Genomic DNA, 12,655 nt, shown 5'->3' on the forward strand with positions numbered 1-12,655 from the left:
TGTGGTTTCCTGCCTTGTTAATTTTCCCCATTGTCACTGGTGTGAGGTGGTATCTCATTGTGGTTTCGATTTGTATTTCCCTGATGGCAAGTGATGCAGAGCATTTTCTCATGTGCATGTTGGTCATGTCTATGTCTTCCTCTGTGAGATTTTTCTTCATGTCTTTTTCCCATTTCATGATTGGATTGTTTGTTTCTTTGGTGTTGAGTTTAAGAAGTTCTTTATAGATCTTGGAAACTAGCCCTTTATCTGATAGGTCATTTGCAAATATCTTCTCCCATTCTGTAGGTTGTCTTTGAGTTTTGTTGACTGTATCCTTTGCTGTGCAAAAGCTTCTTATCTTGATGAAGTCCCAATAGTTCATTTTTGCTTTTGCTTCTTTTGCCTTCGTGGATGTATCTTGCAAGAAGTTACTGTGGCCAAGTTCAAAAAGGGTGTTGCCTGTGTTCTCCTCTAGGATTTTGATGGAATCTTGTCTCACATTTAGATCTTTCATCCATTTTGAGTTTATCTTTGTGTATGGTGAAAGAGAGTGGTCTAGTTTCATTCTTCTGCATGTGGATGTCCAATTTTCCCAGCACCATTTATTGAAGAGACTGTCTTTCTTCCAATGGATAGTCTTTCCACCTTTATCGAATATTAGTTGACCAAAAGTTGAGGGTCCACTTCTGGGTTCTCTATTCTATTCCATTGATCTATGTGTCTGTTTTTGTGCCAGTACCACACTGTCTTGATGACCACAGCTTTGTAGTACAACCTGAAATCTGGCATTGTGATGCACCCGCTATGATTTTCTTTTTTAAAATTTCCCCGGTTATTCATGGTCTTTTCTGATTCCACACAAATCTTAAAATAATTTGTTCTAACTCTCTGAAGAAAGTCCATGGTATTTTGATAGGGATTGCATTAAACGTGTAAATTGCCCTGGGTAACATTGACATTTTCACAATATTAATTCTTCCAATCCATGAGCATGGAATATTTTTCCATCTCTTTGTATCTTCCTCAATTTCTTTCAGAAGTGTTCTATAGTTAGAACACTATAGAATAGTTAGGTATAGATCCTTTACCTCTTTGGTTAGGTTTATTCCTAGGTATCTTATGCTTTTGGGTGCAATTGTACATGGGATTGACTCCTTAATTTCTCCTTCTTCAGTCTCATTGTTAGTGTATAGAAATGCCATTGATTTCTGGGCATTGATTTTATATCCTGCCACACTACCAAATTGCTGTATGAGTTCTAGGAATCTTGGGGTGGAGGCTTTTGGGTTTTCTATGTAGAGTATCATGTCATCGGCGAAGAGGGAGAATTTGACTCCTTTTTTGCCATTTTGAATGCCTTTAATGTCTTTTTGTTGTCTGATTGCTGAGGCTAGGACTTCCAATACTATGTTGAATAGCAGTGGTGAGAGTAGACATCCCTGTCTTGTTCCTGATCTTAGGGGAAAGGCTCCCAGTGCTTCCCCATTGAGAATGATATTTGCTGTGGCTTTCTGTAGGTGGCTTTTAAGATGTCGAGGACAGTTCCCTCTATCCCTACACTCTGAAGAGTTTTGATCAGGAATGGATGCTGTATTTTGTCAAATGCTTTCTCTGCATCTAATGAGAGGATCCTATGGTTCTTGGTTTTTCTCTTGCTGATATGATGAATCACATTGATTGTTTTACGAGTGTTGAACCAGCCTTGTGTCCCGGGGAAAAATCCTCCTTGGTCATGGTGAATAATTTTCTTAATGTACTGTTGGATCCTAATGGCTAGTATCTATTTGAGAATTTTTGCATCCATGTTCATCAGGGATATTGGTCTGTAATTCTCCTTTTTGATGGGGTCTTTGTCTGGTTTTGGAATTAAGATGATGCTGGCCTCATAGAACGAATTTGGAAGTATTCCATCTCTTTCTGTCTTTCCAAACAGCTTTAGTAGAATAGGTATGATTTCTCCTTTAAACGTTTGATAGAATTCCCCCGGGAAGCCATCTTGCCCTGGACTCTTGTGTCTTGGGAGGTTGTTGATGACTGCTTCAATTTCCTCCCTGGTTATTGGCCTGTTCAGGTTTTCTATTTCTTCCTGTTCCTGTTTTGGTAGTTTGTGGCTTTCCAGGAATGCGTCCATTTCTTCTAGATTGCCTAATTTATTGGCGTATAGCTGTTCATAATATGTGTTTAAAATCGTTTGTAGGGATCCCTGGGTGGCGCAGCGGTTTGGCGCCTGCCTTTGGCCCAGGGCGCGATCCTGGAGACCCGGGATCGAATCCCACGTCGGGCTCCCGGTGCATGGAGCCTGCTTCTCCCTCTGTCTATGTCTCTGCCTCTCTCTCTCTCTCTGTGACTATCATAAATAAAAAAAAATTTTTTAAAAATAAAATAAAATAAAATAAAATCGTTTGTATTTCCTTGGTGTTGGTAGTGATCTCTCCTTTCTCATTCATGCTTTTATTAATTTGAGTCTCCCCTCTCTTCTTTTTGATAAGGCTGGCTAATGGTTTATGGATCTTATTAATTCTTTCAAAGAACCAACTCCTGGTTCTGTTGATCTGTTCCACAGTTCTTCTGGTCTCGATTTCTTTGAGTTCTGCTCGAATTTTAAGTAACTCTCTTCTTCTGCTGGGCATGGGGTCAATCTGCTGTTTTTTCTCTAGCTCCTTTATGTGTAAGGTTAGCCTTTGTATTTGAGTTCTTTCCAGTTTTTGAATGGATGCTTGTATTGCGATGTCTTTCCCCCTTAGGACTGCTTTTGCTGCATCCCAAAGATTTTGAACGGTTATATCTTCATTCTCATTAGTTTCCATGAATCTTTTTAATTCTTCCTTAATTTCCTGGTTGACCCTTTCATCTTTTAGCAGGATGGTCCTTAACCTCCACGTGTTTGAGGTCGTTCCAAACTTCTTGTTGTGATTTAGTTCTAATCAAGGCATTATGGTCTAAGAATATGCAGGGGACGATCCCAATCTTTTGGTATCGGTTCAGATCCGATTTGTGACCCAGTATGTGGTCTATTCTGGAGAAAGTTCCATGTGCACTTGAGAAGAATGTGTATTCAGTTGAGTTTGGATGTAAAGTTCTGTAGATATCTGTGAAATCCATCTGGTCCAGGGTATCATTTAAAGCTCTAGTTTCTTTGCAGATGTTGTACTTAGAAGACCTATCGAGGGTAGACAGAGCTAGATTGAAGTCACCAAGTATAAGTGTATTATTGTCTAAGTATTTCTTCACTTTGGTTATTAATTGGTTTAAATATTTGGCAGCTCCCACATTCGGAGCATATATATTGAGGATTGTTAAGTCCTCTTGTTGGATAGATCCTTTAAGTATGAGATAGTGTCCCTCTTCATCTCTCACTACAGTCTTCGGAGCAAATTTTAGTTTATCTGATATAAGGATGGCCACCCCTGCTTTCTTTTGAGGACCATTTGAATGGTCAATGGTTCTCCAACCTATTATTTTCAGGCTGTAGGTGTCCTTCTGTCTAAAATGAGTCTCTTGTAGACAGCAAATAGATGGGTCCTGCTTTTTTATCCAGTCTAAAACCCTGCACCTTTTGATGGGGTCATTAAGCCCATTCACGTTCAGAGTTACTATTTACAGATATGAGTTTAGTGTCATCAGGGTATCTATTCAGTCCTTGTTTTTGTAGATTGTTCCACTGGACTTCTTCTTAAAGGGGAATTTTAAGAGTCCCCCTTAAAATTTCTTGCAGAGGTGGTTTGGAGGTCACCTATTCTTTCAGTTCTTGCCTGTCTTGGAAGCTTTTTATGTCTCCTTCCATTTTGAATGAGAGTCTTGCTGGATAAAGTATTCTTGGTTGCATGTTCTTCTCATTTAGGACCCTGAATATATCCTGCCAGCCCTTTCTGGCCTGCCAGGTCTCTGTGGAGAGGTCTGCTGTTACCCTAATATTCCTCCCCATAAAAGTCAGGGATTTCTTGTCTCTTGCTGCTTTTAAGGATCTACTCTTTATCTTTGGAATTTGCAAGCTTCACTATTAAATGTCAAGGTGTTGAACGGTTTTTATTGACTTTAGGGGGGGGATCTCTCTATTTCCTGGATCTGAATGCCCGTTTCCCTTCCCAGATTAGGAAAGTTTTCAGCTAGGATTTGTTCAAATACATATTCTGGCCCTCTGTCCCTTTCGGCGCCCTCGGGAACCCCAATTAAACGTAGGTTTTTCTTCCTCAGGCTGTCGTTTATTTCCCTTAATCTAACCTCATGGTCTTTTAATTGTCTGTCTCTTTTTTCCTCAGTTTCCCTCTTTGCCATCGATTTGTCTTCTATGTCACTCGTTCTTCCACCTCGTTAACCCTCGTCGTTAGGACTTCTTGTTTGGATTGCATCTCATTCAATTGATTTTTAATTTCTGCCTGATTAGATCTAAATTATGCAGTCATGAAGTCTCTTGAGTTCCTTATGCTTTTTTCTAGAGCCCCCAGTCGCTGTATAATAGTGCTTCTGAATTGGCTTTCTGACATTGAATTGTAATCCAGATTTTGTAACTGTGTGGGAGAGAGGAGTGTTTCTGATTCTTTCTTTTGAGATGAGGTTTTCCTTCTAGTCATTTTGCTCAGTGCAGAGTGGCCAAAAACAAGTTGTATTGGGAAAAGGAGAAAAAGAGAGAGAGAATGAAAGAAAAGAGAAAAAGAAAAGAGAAAAAAGGAAGAAAAAAAGGAAAAAAGAGAAGAAAAAGAGAAAGAAAAAGAAAGAAAGGGGGAAAAAAGGGTGGGGGAAGCAATCAGAAACCAAAAAGAAATAAAAAACCACGGGGGAGTATCTTCTGATTCTGTATACTCTAAGTCCCTTGACTTCCCCTGGAACTTCTCCGTCAATCTGGTCTTCTGGGGGAGGGGCAAGTTGTGCTGATTTTCAGGTGTTAGCACGTGGGGGAGCTGCTCTGCCCCCTGCCTGGTGCAGGGCTCAGTGGGGGTTGTTTACCCCGTGAGGTCCCTGGAGGAACAACCCCAGTGGTGGAGGCCAGCTCTGGAAACCTGGATTCAGCCCCCACAGCAACTTTGAAGCACTCCGTCTGCAGGGCCTGGAGGCTCTGGGGCTGGGCTGCTGATCTGCTCAGCTCCCGGCAGGAGTGTCCTTGCTGTCCTGGGCCCTCCGGGCTTCTGCCTGTCCCGCGGGGAGCCCGGATCTTGGGCTGTGTCCCCTGCGCACAGTGCTCCGGGGCCTGCGCTGTTGGATTCGTGCTCGCCCCGCAGCCCCCTCCGCGGAGCCGCCAGCCGAGCCCCTCCGAGCTGCTCCGGGTCTTGCCGTGCGCGCTGCAGCCCTTAGGGAGCTCGGCGCACTCTCCCGGGGGCGCAGGTGTCTGTTAGTGTCCCAGGGAGCCTGAGGGCATCACCGCCCCTCCTGGGATCCTTCTCTAACTCCCTGTGAGCACTTTTCCACCCGGGAAGATTGGTGCAGCTCCTGATTCTCCGGGATGGTGCTTTCCTGGCCTGGGGGCACTCGCCCTGGCCTTACCCCCCCTCCTTGCATGCCCCATCCCTTGGATGCCTTTCCTTTCTTCAATTCTTTTTTCCCCCATCTTCCTACCTTGATAGAAGCACGAACTCTTCTCACTGTAGCATTCCAGCTGTGCTCTCTTTAAATCTCAGGCCAAATTCATACATTTTCAGGATGATTTGAAGGTTATTTAGGCAATTTGGTGGGGACAGGTGATTTGGGGACCCTACTCTTCCACCATCTTGCCCCTCCTCTCCCTGCTTAGGTTTATTTTAAACTTTTATGCAATGTCCCAGAATAAAGTCAGGCTCCAAAGTCTGATTTGTCAATCCTCTTGTTTCTGAACATATTTGGCTTTTTTTCCCTTTGAAAATAAACAGAAAGACAATCCTTTACCTTGTCTGTTGATCTTCCTTTAGTAATAGCATGTTGAGAATATCCATGATTCTTTATATCTAGCCCATATTCCTTAATAACTTCAAAAAATAATGAAGAGATCCAATATTAGACAAAGAGGTCTGTACTGATGCCTGATGTCCGTTGGTCTTTGTGCTTATTTCTGTGAATGATTAATAAATACTAATAATGCTCTAATGCTGTGAGCTCAGAGCTGGTCACAGACATGGATCATAATGGAAAACACAAATGCCCATTTTTTTATAGTCTACTATGTCAGACCTCTGGTTGTCAACAACAACCGAGCCAGAATGATTAATCTGATATGACTGAAGTATTTTTTCCAGCATAACTCTGCCAGTTTAGCTCTGGAAATTGGTTAATCATATTTGAACTGACTGTTGGGCTCAGTTTTCTGGTTCTGGTTCTTCCGAGTTAAGGATAAAGAAGAGATTTCCATCTCTGGCAAACATTCAACCTGGTAAGGAAGTGATGTAGACTGCAAGAAGGAAGGAACATCAGAACAGTTAAAGCAGAAGGAATAGCATGAGCACAAAGGTTCACTTTCAGGAATTAAGAGGTGACCAGTGTAGCTGGTGTTGGGTGGGGGGACCACATGACATGTGGAGGTGAGGATGGGGGAGAGATCATGAGCAGCACTGTAGTATGTAAGGAAAGCATGGAAGTTGTAATAGTGGAGAAGCACAAAGGAAAGTCAAAGGTTTTTAAGCAGGAGAGTAACATACTTTTGCTTATGTTTTAAAATTTTCCATCCATTTTTTTAAAGATTTTACTTATCTGACTGAGAGAGAGAAAGAGAGAGAGAGAGAATGAGGATATGGAGAAAGTGGGACGCCTAACCATTGCTGGTGGGAATGTAAAATAGTGCAGTAGCTGTGGAAAATAGTATGATGATTTCACAAAAAAATTACATATGCAAATAATTTATGATCCAGCAATCCCATTTCTGGGTTTACATCCCAAACAACTGAAAGCAAGTACTCAAAAAGATATTTATATACCTGTATTCAAAACAGCATTATTCACAACAACTGAAAGGTGAAACAATACACATCCCTATAGTTTAGTGGGTGGATTGTTGGATTTGACAGTTTTTCTTGGAGATTTGGGATGGAACTTTTGTTTTGGAGTTTGCAAGGAGCTGAGAGACTTAGAGCAACACAGGGAGGAGGAAGGAGGGAAGCTTGGGGGCATTATGGGCTTCATATAAGCTGATTTCATGTTCCCTCCTCCGTCTCTGCATTTCTTTAAGCATTTCTCCGGAGCAAGCACCACCTTTGGGAGAGACTGTTTCCTACTTAAACTGAGATTCACAGACCCAGAGCCCTTATTAGGAAATGTTTTCAGGAAATGCTCTTGAAATAAATAATAGTGTGTGTTTTAGTCTCCTATTTCCTCCATGGTTTTTTTTCCAAAACATGGTTTTTCCAAAACAAACAAACAAACAAGCAAAAAACAAGAAAAAAAACCCCTACTTCTCGGAATCTTAAGATATAGTGATTAATCAATACACATCTGTATTCATTTTCTCTGTCCTAAATGCCTCTTTTGGTTGCTTGCTGCAATCATGAGCAGATCCTTGCCCTGGGTAGTGCAGGTTTGGTGTAGAAGTGTGGAAATCCGAAGGAGGAGGAGATACATGGATTGTAGCCCCGCGTTCCAGAAGCTTTTAGACTGTAGAGGAATGTAAATGACACACTCAGGACACCAGCTGACAGAAAGGGAAAATGTTTCAAATGAGCATCAGGACAGGCTATAAGTGCTGGTGGGAAGGGGAAGAGGATTGGGAATGCGGATCAGGCAGGATGGTTTAAGAAAGGCTTTTTAGATGTAGGGGGGAGGTTGTAGAATAAGGTTGAGAAGAACTAGAGGGTCAAGACTGGACAGAAGGAGTGAGAAGGGCGTCCCTGGCAGGGCACATACTTACCCAGGCCACAGGCTTATCCCAGGAAGGGTAAGTCAGGATGTGATGAGCTGAGTAAGGAAGGAGGTGATGGGCCTGAGGATAGGAGAAGAATTAGGGGCGGGACTCTGAAAGCTGGGTCAGAAGGTCTGGACTAAACAAAACTATTAGAATAATCGCAGATTAGTGTACGGAGAAAGAACATTTCTGAACATGGTGATTGAGAACAATGTTTCTCTGTGTTGTTATAAGCTGAATTTGTAGCAGGCTCTCTCAGCATTCCCAATTATGGGTTTGCTCTCTCTTCTGTGCATTTGGTTGTTCATTTGTTTGTTCTGCCTTCTACCTGATTCTGTTGGAGAAATAAAATATGATTATTTAGTTCCCATACATTTTGTTCTTTATGTTGATTCTTTGGTTATCTTCATACTTTGTCCGTAGATCTACTCTCCCCCATCTTCAGTGAAAGTAGGAAGAGTGCAAGCACCACACTGCACAACACAATTGAGGGAAACAGAAATTATCAAAAGCATTGACCATCTCTGACCCTGCCATTCAGATGGTCCTCCGCTGCGATCCTGCTCAGTCCATGGATGGAATTTGAAGAGTGTATGATATTTTTTTAAGGTGACCCACCTCAGAGGGGTCTGTGATTCAACAAATGTGAAGAACCACTGTTATGTCTTTGTTGGGAGGTAGGGGGTTTAGGACAGCTCCCCAGAGAGAGAAACGTGGTACAAGCATCGTTAGTGCTAACTATAGAAGCCTCCAGTACACTTGAAGGGGCTGAAGGAGAAAGAGGAATTGGGAAAAGGGACATGGGTTCAGAGGAAGCTAGAGGAAGGGTGCTCTATCTTCCCTGTTATCCCCCCTCTTCCTAGCAGGTATTTCTTCTTTGTATTCTCCATATCCTGGCAATCACAGGACTCTGGTTTCCCTTCATGTTAAATCTCCTGAATGCTTGCCATTTATCAGGGTCTTTACCAGGTCCTATCAAAACATTATCTCCTGCAATTCCTGTGTGCAATCTACAATGCACAGAGTAGGCTCAGTCCTTCCCTCAGTCATAGCATGTTCGTACCATCACTTACTGTCAGGCCCCTTTGCAATGCATTTTGTTTTCTTCTCTCATCTTTATCTCTATTTTCATTTCCCCTCCTCACAGAAGTGGTGGACTGTACATTCTTGGCCATAAGTACAGCTAAGTGGATGATGCAGAATGAGGAAAAATGGGGATCAAAGTACCATCTGACCTTGGCCAGGGATTTGGTGCCCAAGGATGTAAGAACAGGAGACTAATATTTATATTTTAAACTCAGATGATATATACAAATGGCTCTGTAATTGCAATGAAACATCTAGTCTGTGAATTAATGTGTCATTACTCAAACTCAAGAACCTTGTAAATATCCCATATGTGAATTATTGTACATTTATACTCTGTTGGGTCTTGCAGCTTAATTACTACATGAAACTGCACGAGTTAAATGAACTGAGATGGGTTTATGTCATGTGGTATGCAAAAAAAGGAGAATGTTGGGAGGTATTTGGCACTTTTTCTGGGTGGAAAGCAGGGTTTATTTTGCTATGATGTCCTTTGGTGTCAGTTTCTGTTGTATTTGGGCTGCAACAGGTGACATGGGACTTCTGAGCTTTGGTTGGTGGGTTGAATAATGAGTTCAGTAAAAATTTATTGTTTACTATGTTTTAGGCATCGTGAAGGGATAACACATACCAGAAGAAATATGAGACAGCACCTTTGAAGCCTGAGCAACCAATCGAGGCAGCCCCAACCCAACTCTGCTTAACTTAGCCTCACTGAACTTGATCTGCGACTCTCTGACCCTTGGATTTGCTACAGCTCTCTGATTCTAGAATCCTCTTCAATTCCAGCTAGAATGCTGCGTCAGGTACTTCGAAGATTTGGTAAAAAGCTGGTGCACAAACATCCGCTGGAGCAATCTGTGGCTGAGACTGCCCCTGCCAGAACTCAGAACACTCTGGATTTAGTGGCCCTGGCTGTGGGCTACACAATGGGTATAAATGTTTATATTCTGGCTGGGGAGGTGTTTGGAGTTATAGCAGGACCAGCCATTGTGATCTGCTTTTTGGTGGCTGGCCTAACTTCATTGTTGGCTGGGTTGTGCTATGCAGAGATTAGTGCCTGGCTTCCCCACTCTGGCTCTTCATATCTCTACACTTATGTCACTGTAGGTGAACTTGGGGCTTTCATCACCGGCTGGAATCTCATCCTTACCAATGTTGCTCATATGGCATTAGTTTTCCGAGCCTGGACCTTAGCTTTTGGCAGCCTTTTTGGGAACCAGCTCTCTCAGATCTTGCACAGGAGCATTTCATTGCATGTTTCCCAGGACTTTATAGAAATTCTAGGCTATTTTGTTGTGGGCCTTGTGATGGTGTTCATGGAAGTGCTGACTTCAAACATTAGACGGCTTCTCCTGGTTGTTACCAAAGTTTTCGCATCAATGAACATTTTGGTTCTCAGTTTTATCATCATCTCTGGCTTCATAAAGGGGGACCTGCACAACTGGAAGCTCACAGAAGAGGACTACATAAAGGCTGGACTCAATGACACCTCTAGCTTGGGTCCTCTGGGCTCTGGAGGATTCATGCCTTTTGGCTTACAGGGTATTCTCCATGGAACAGCTATCTGCTTCTATGCTTTTGGTAGTTTCACCATTATTATTACCAGAGTTGAAGAAGCCCAGAATCCTGAGCGTTCCATCCCAATGAGCATTGTGATTTCACTGTTCATCTCCACTTTGATGTATTTTAGTGCCTCTGCAGCATTTACACTTATGGTGCCTTACTACCAGCTCCACTCTGGGAGCACCTTGCTAGAGACATTTCTTCATATTGGCTGGGTCCCTGCCTACTATGTTGTAGCTTTTGTAATTTTATCTAATATTTTTTTAAACACCGTTGGCTTTACATTCTTCATCCATCGGGTGATATCCAAGATGGCAGAGGATGGCCTCCTGTTCCCTGTCCTTGCCAGGATCCAAACTGGCATATGCTTTCACATCACAGCCACTGTAGTCTTTGTTATTATTGCAGCAATCATGGCTTTCTTTTTCGGAATCATTGACCTTATGCGTCTCAGGTCACTGGTGTCTCTGGTAATTTTCTCTCTGATATCCTTTGGAGTTCTCATCATCAGGTATCTGCCCAAAAAGAAGAGTGAGGGAAGTGAAGCAGAGGTGCAGGAGGAGAGTGAGAGAAATGAAGCAGAGGTGCAGGAAGAGAATGGACCCATAGCAGAGAAGCTGACTCTACAGGGACTACTCTTTCCAGGCAGCCCCACCCCCACCGCACTCTCTGGCCGGATTGTCTCTGTTTGCTCCTCACTGTTTGCTCTGCTGCTGACTGTTCTCTGCTTGGTGCTGGCCCAGTGGCCATATCTGCGTTCTGGAGACCCAGTGTGGATCACAGTGGTTGTGCTGCTCCTGCTGCTCATCACTGGGATCACCGGGGTCATCTGGAGACAGCCACAGAACTCCACTCCCCTTCACTTCAAGGTACCTGGTCTGCCTCTCCTCCCACTCCTGAGCATCTTTCTCAATGTTTATCTTATGGTGCAGATGACAGCTGGCACCTGGGCCCTATTTGGTGTCTGGTTGCTGATTGGGTGTGCTATCTACTTTGGCTATGGGATCCAGAGCAGCTTGGTCGCTAATCTCACTTAAGTTGGGGCCAAAACTGTAGATCTTGAACTCAACTAGTACATATTTGGTTGGTATCATCACACCTGAATGCACTGTGGCCCCCTGAATGATAATGGGGAATACTCCTAGCACATGCAAAGCAAGGCCTTCCATGAGATGTTGGCCACGGTACACTAACAGAGCTGTGTATTTATTGTAGAGTGACGGATGTGTCTTAGGTCTTTTTCTTGTTTTTCAAACTGTCTACTTTACAATTGTGTCTTACCTGCTTACTGGCTTTAGAAAAATTCTTAATAAAAGAGCTAGAAAAAATGTTTCTGTTTTCTTTGGGTTAATATCTAGTAGTGGAAATACTGGATCATATGGTAAGTAGTTCTATTTTTAATTTTTTTATAAATTTATTTTTTATTGGTGTTCAATTTGCCAACATATAGAATAACACTCAGTGCTCATCCCGTCAAGTGCCCCCTCAGTGCCCAACAGCCAGTCACCCACATCCCCTGCCCACCTCGCCATCCACCACCCCCAGTTCGTTTCCCAGAGTTAAGAGTCTTTCTTGTTCTGTCTCCCTTTCTGATATTTCCCAGTCATTTTCTCTCCTTTCCCCTTTATCCCTTTCACTATTTTTTTATATTCCGCAAATGAATGAGACCATATAATGTTTGTCCTTCTCTGACTGACTGATTTCACTCAGCATAGTAACCTCCAGTTCCATTTACGTTGAAGCAAATGGTGGGTATTTGTCGTTTCTAATGGCTGAGTAATATTCCATTGTATACATAAACCACATCTTCTTTATCCATTCATCTTCAGTGGACACCGAGGCTCCTTCCACAGTTTGGCTATTGTGGACATTGCTGCTACAAACATCGGGGTGCAGGTGTCCTGGTGTTTCATTGCATCTGTATCTTTGGGGTAAATCCCCAGCAGTGCAATTACTGGGTCATAGGGCAGGTCTATTTTTAACTCTTTGAGGAACCTCCACACAGTTTTCCAGCACATTTAGATCTTTCATCCATTTTGAGTTTATCTTTGTGTATGGGCAAGAGAGTGGTCTAGTTTCATTCTTCTGCATGTGCATGTCCAATTTTCCCAACACCATTTATTGAAGAGACTGTCTCTTTTCTAGTGGATAATCTTTCCTCCTTTGACGATTATTAGTTGACCATAAAGTTGAGGGTCCACTTCTGGATTCTCTATTCTGTTC

The 12,655-nt window shown here is 42.7% G+C and overlaps 1 pseudogene; it reads left to right on the forward strand.

Annotated features, from left to right (window-relative positions):
- The first annotated feature begins 10,248 nt into the window (after positions 1–10,248).
- LOC144297499 (cationic amino acid transporter 3 pseudogene) lies at positions 10,249–11,469 on the forward strand (annotated as a pseudogene).
- Positions 11,470–12,655: the final 1,186 nt, after the last annotated feature.

The sequence above is a fragment of the Canis aureus genome, chromosome 25 (assembly GCF_053574225.1).
Source record: "Canis aureus isolate CA01 chromosome 25, VMU_Caureus_v.1.0, whole genome shotgun sequence".
Lineage (NCBI taxonomy): Eukaryota > Metazoa > Chordata > Mammalia > Carnivora > Canidae > Canis > Canis aureus.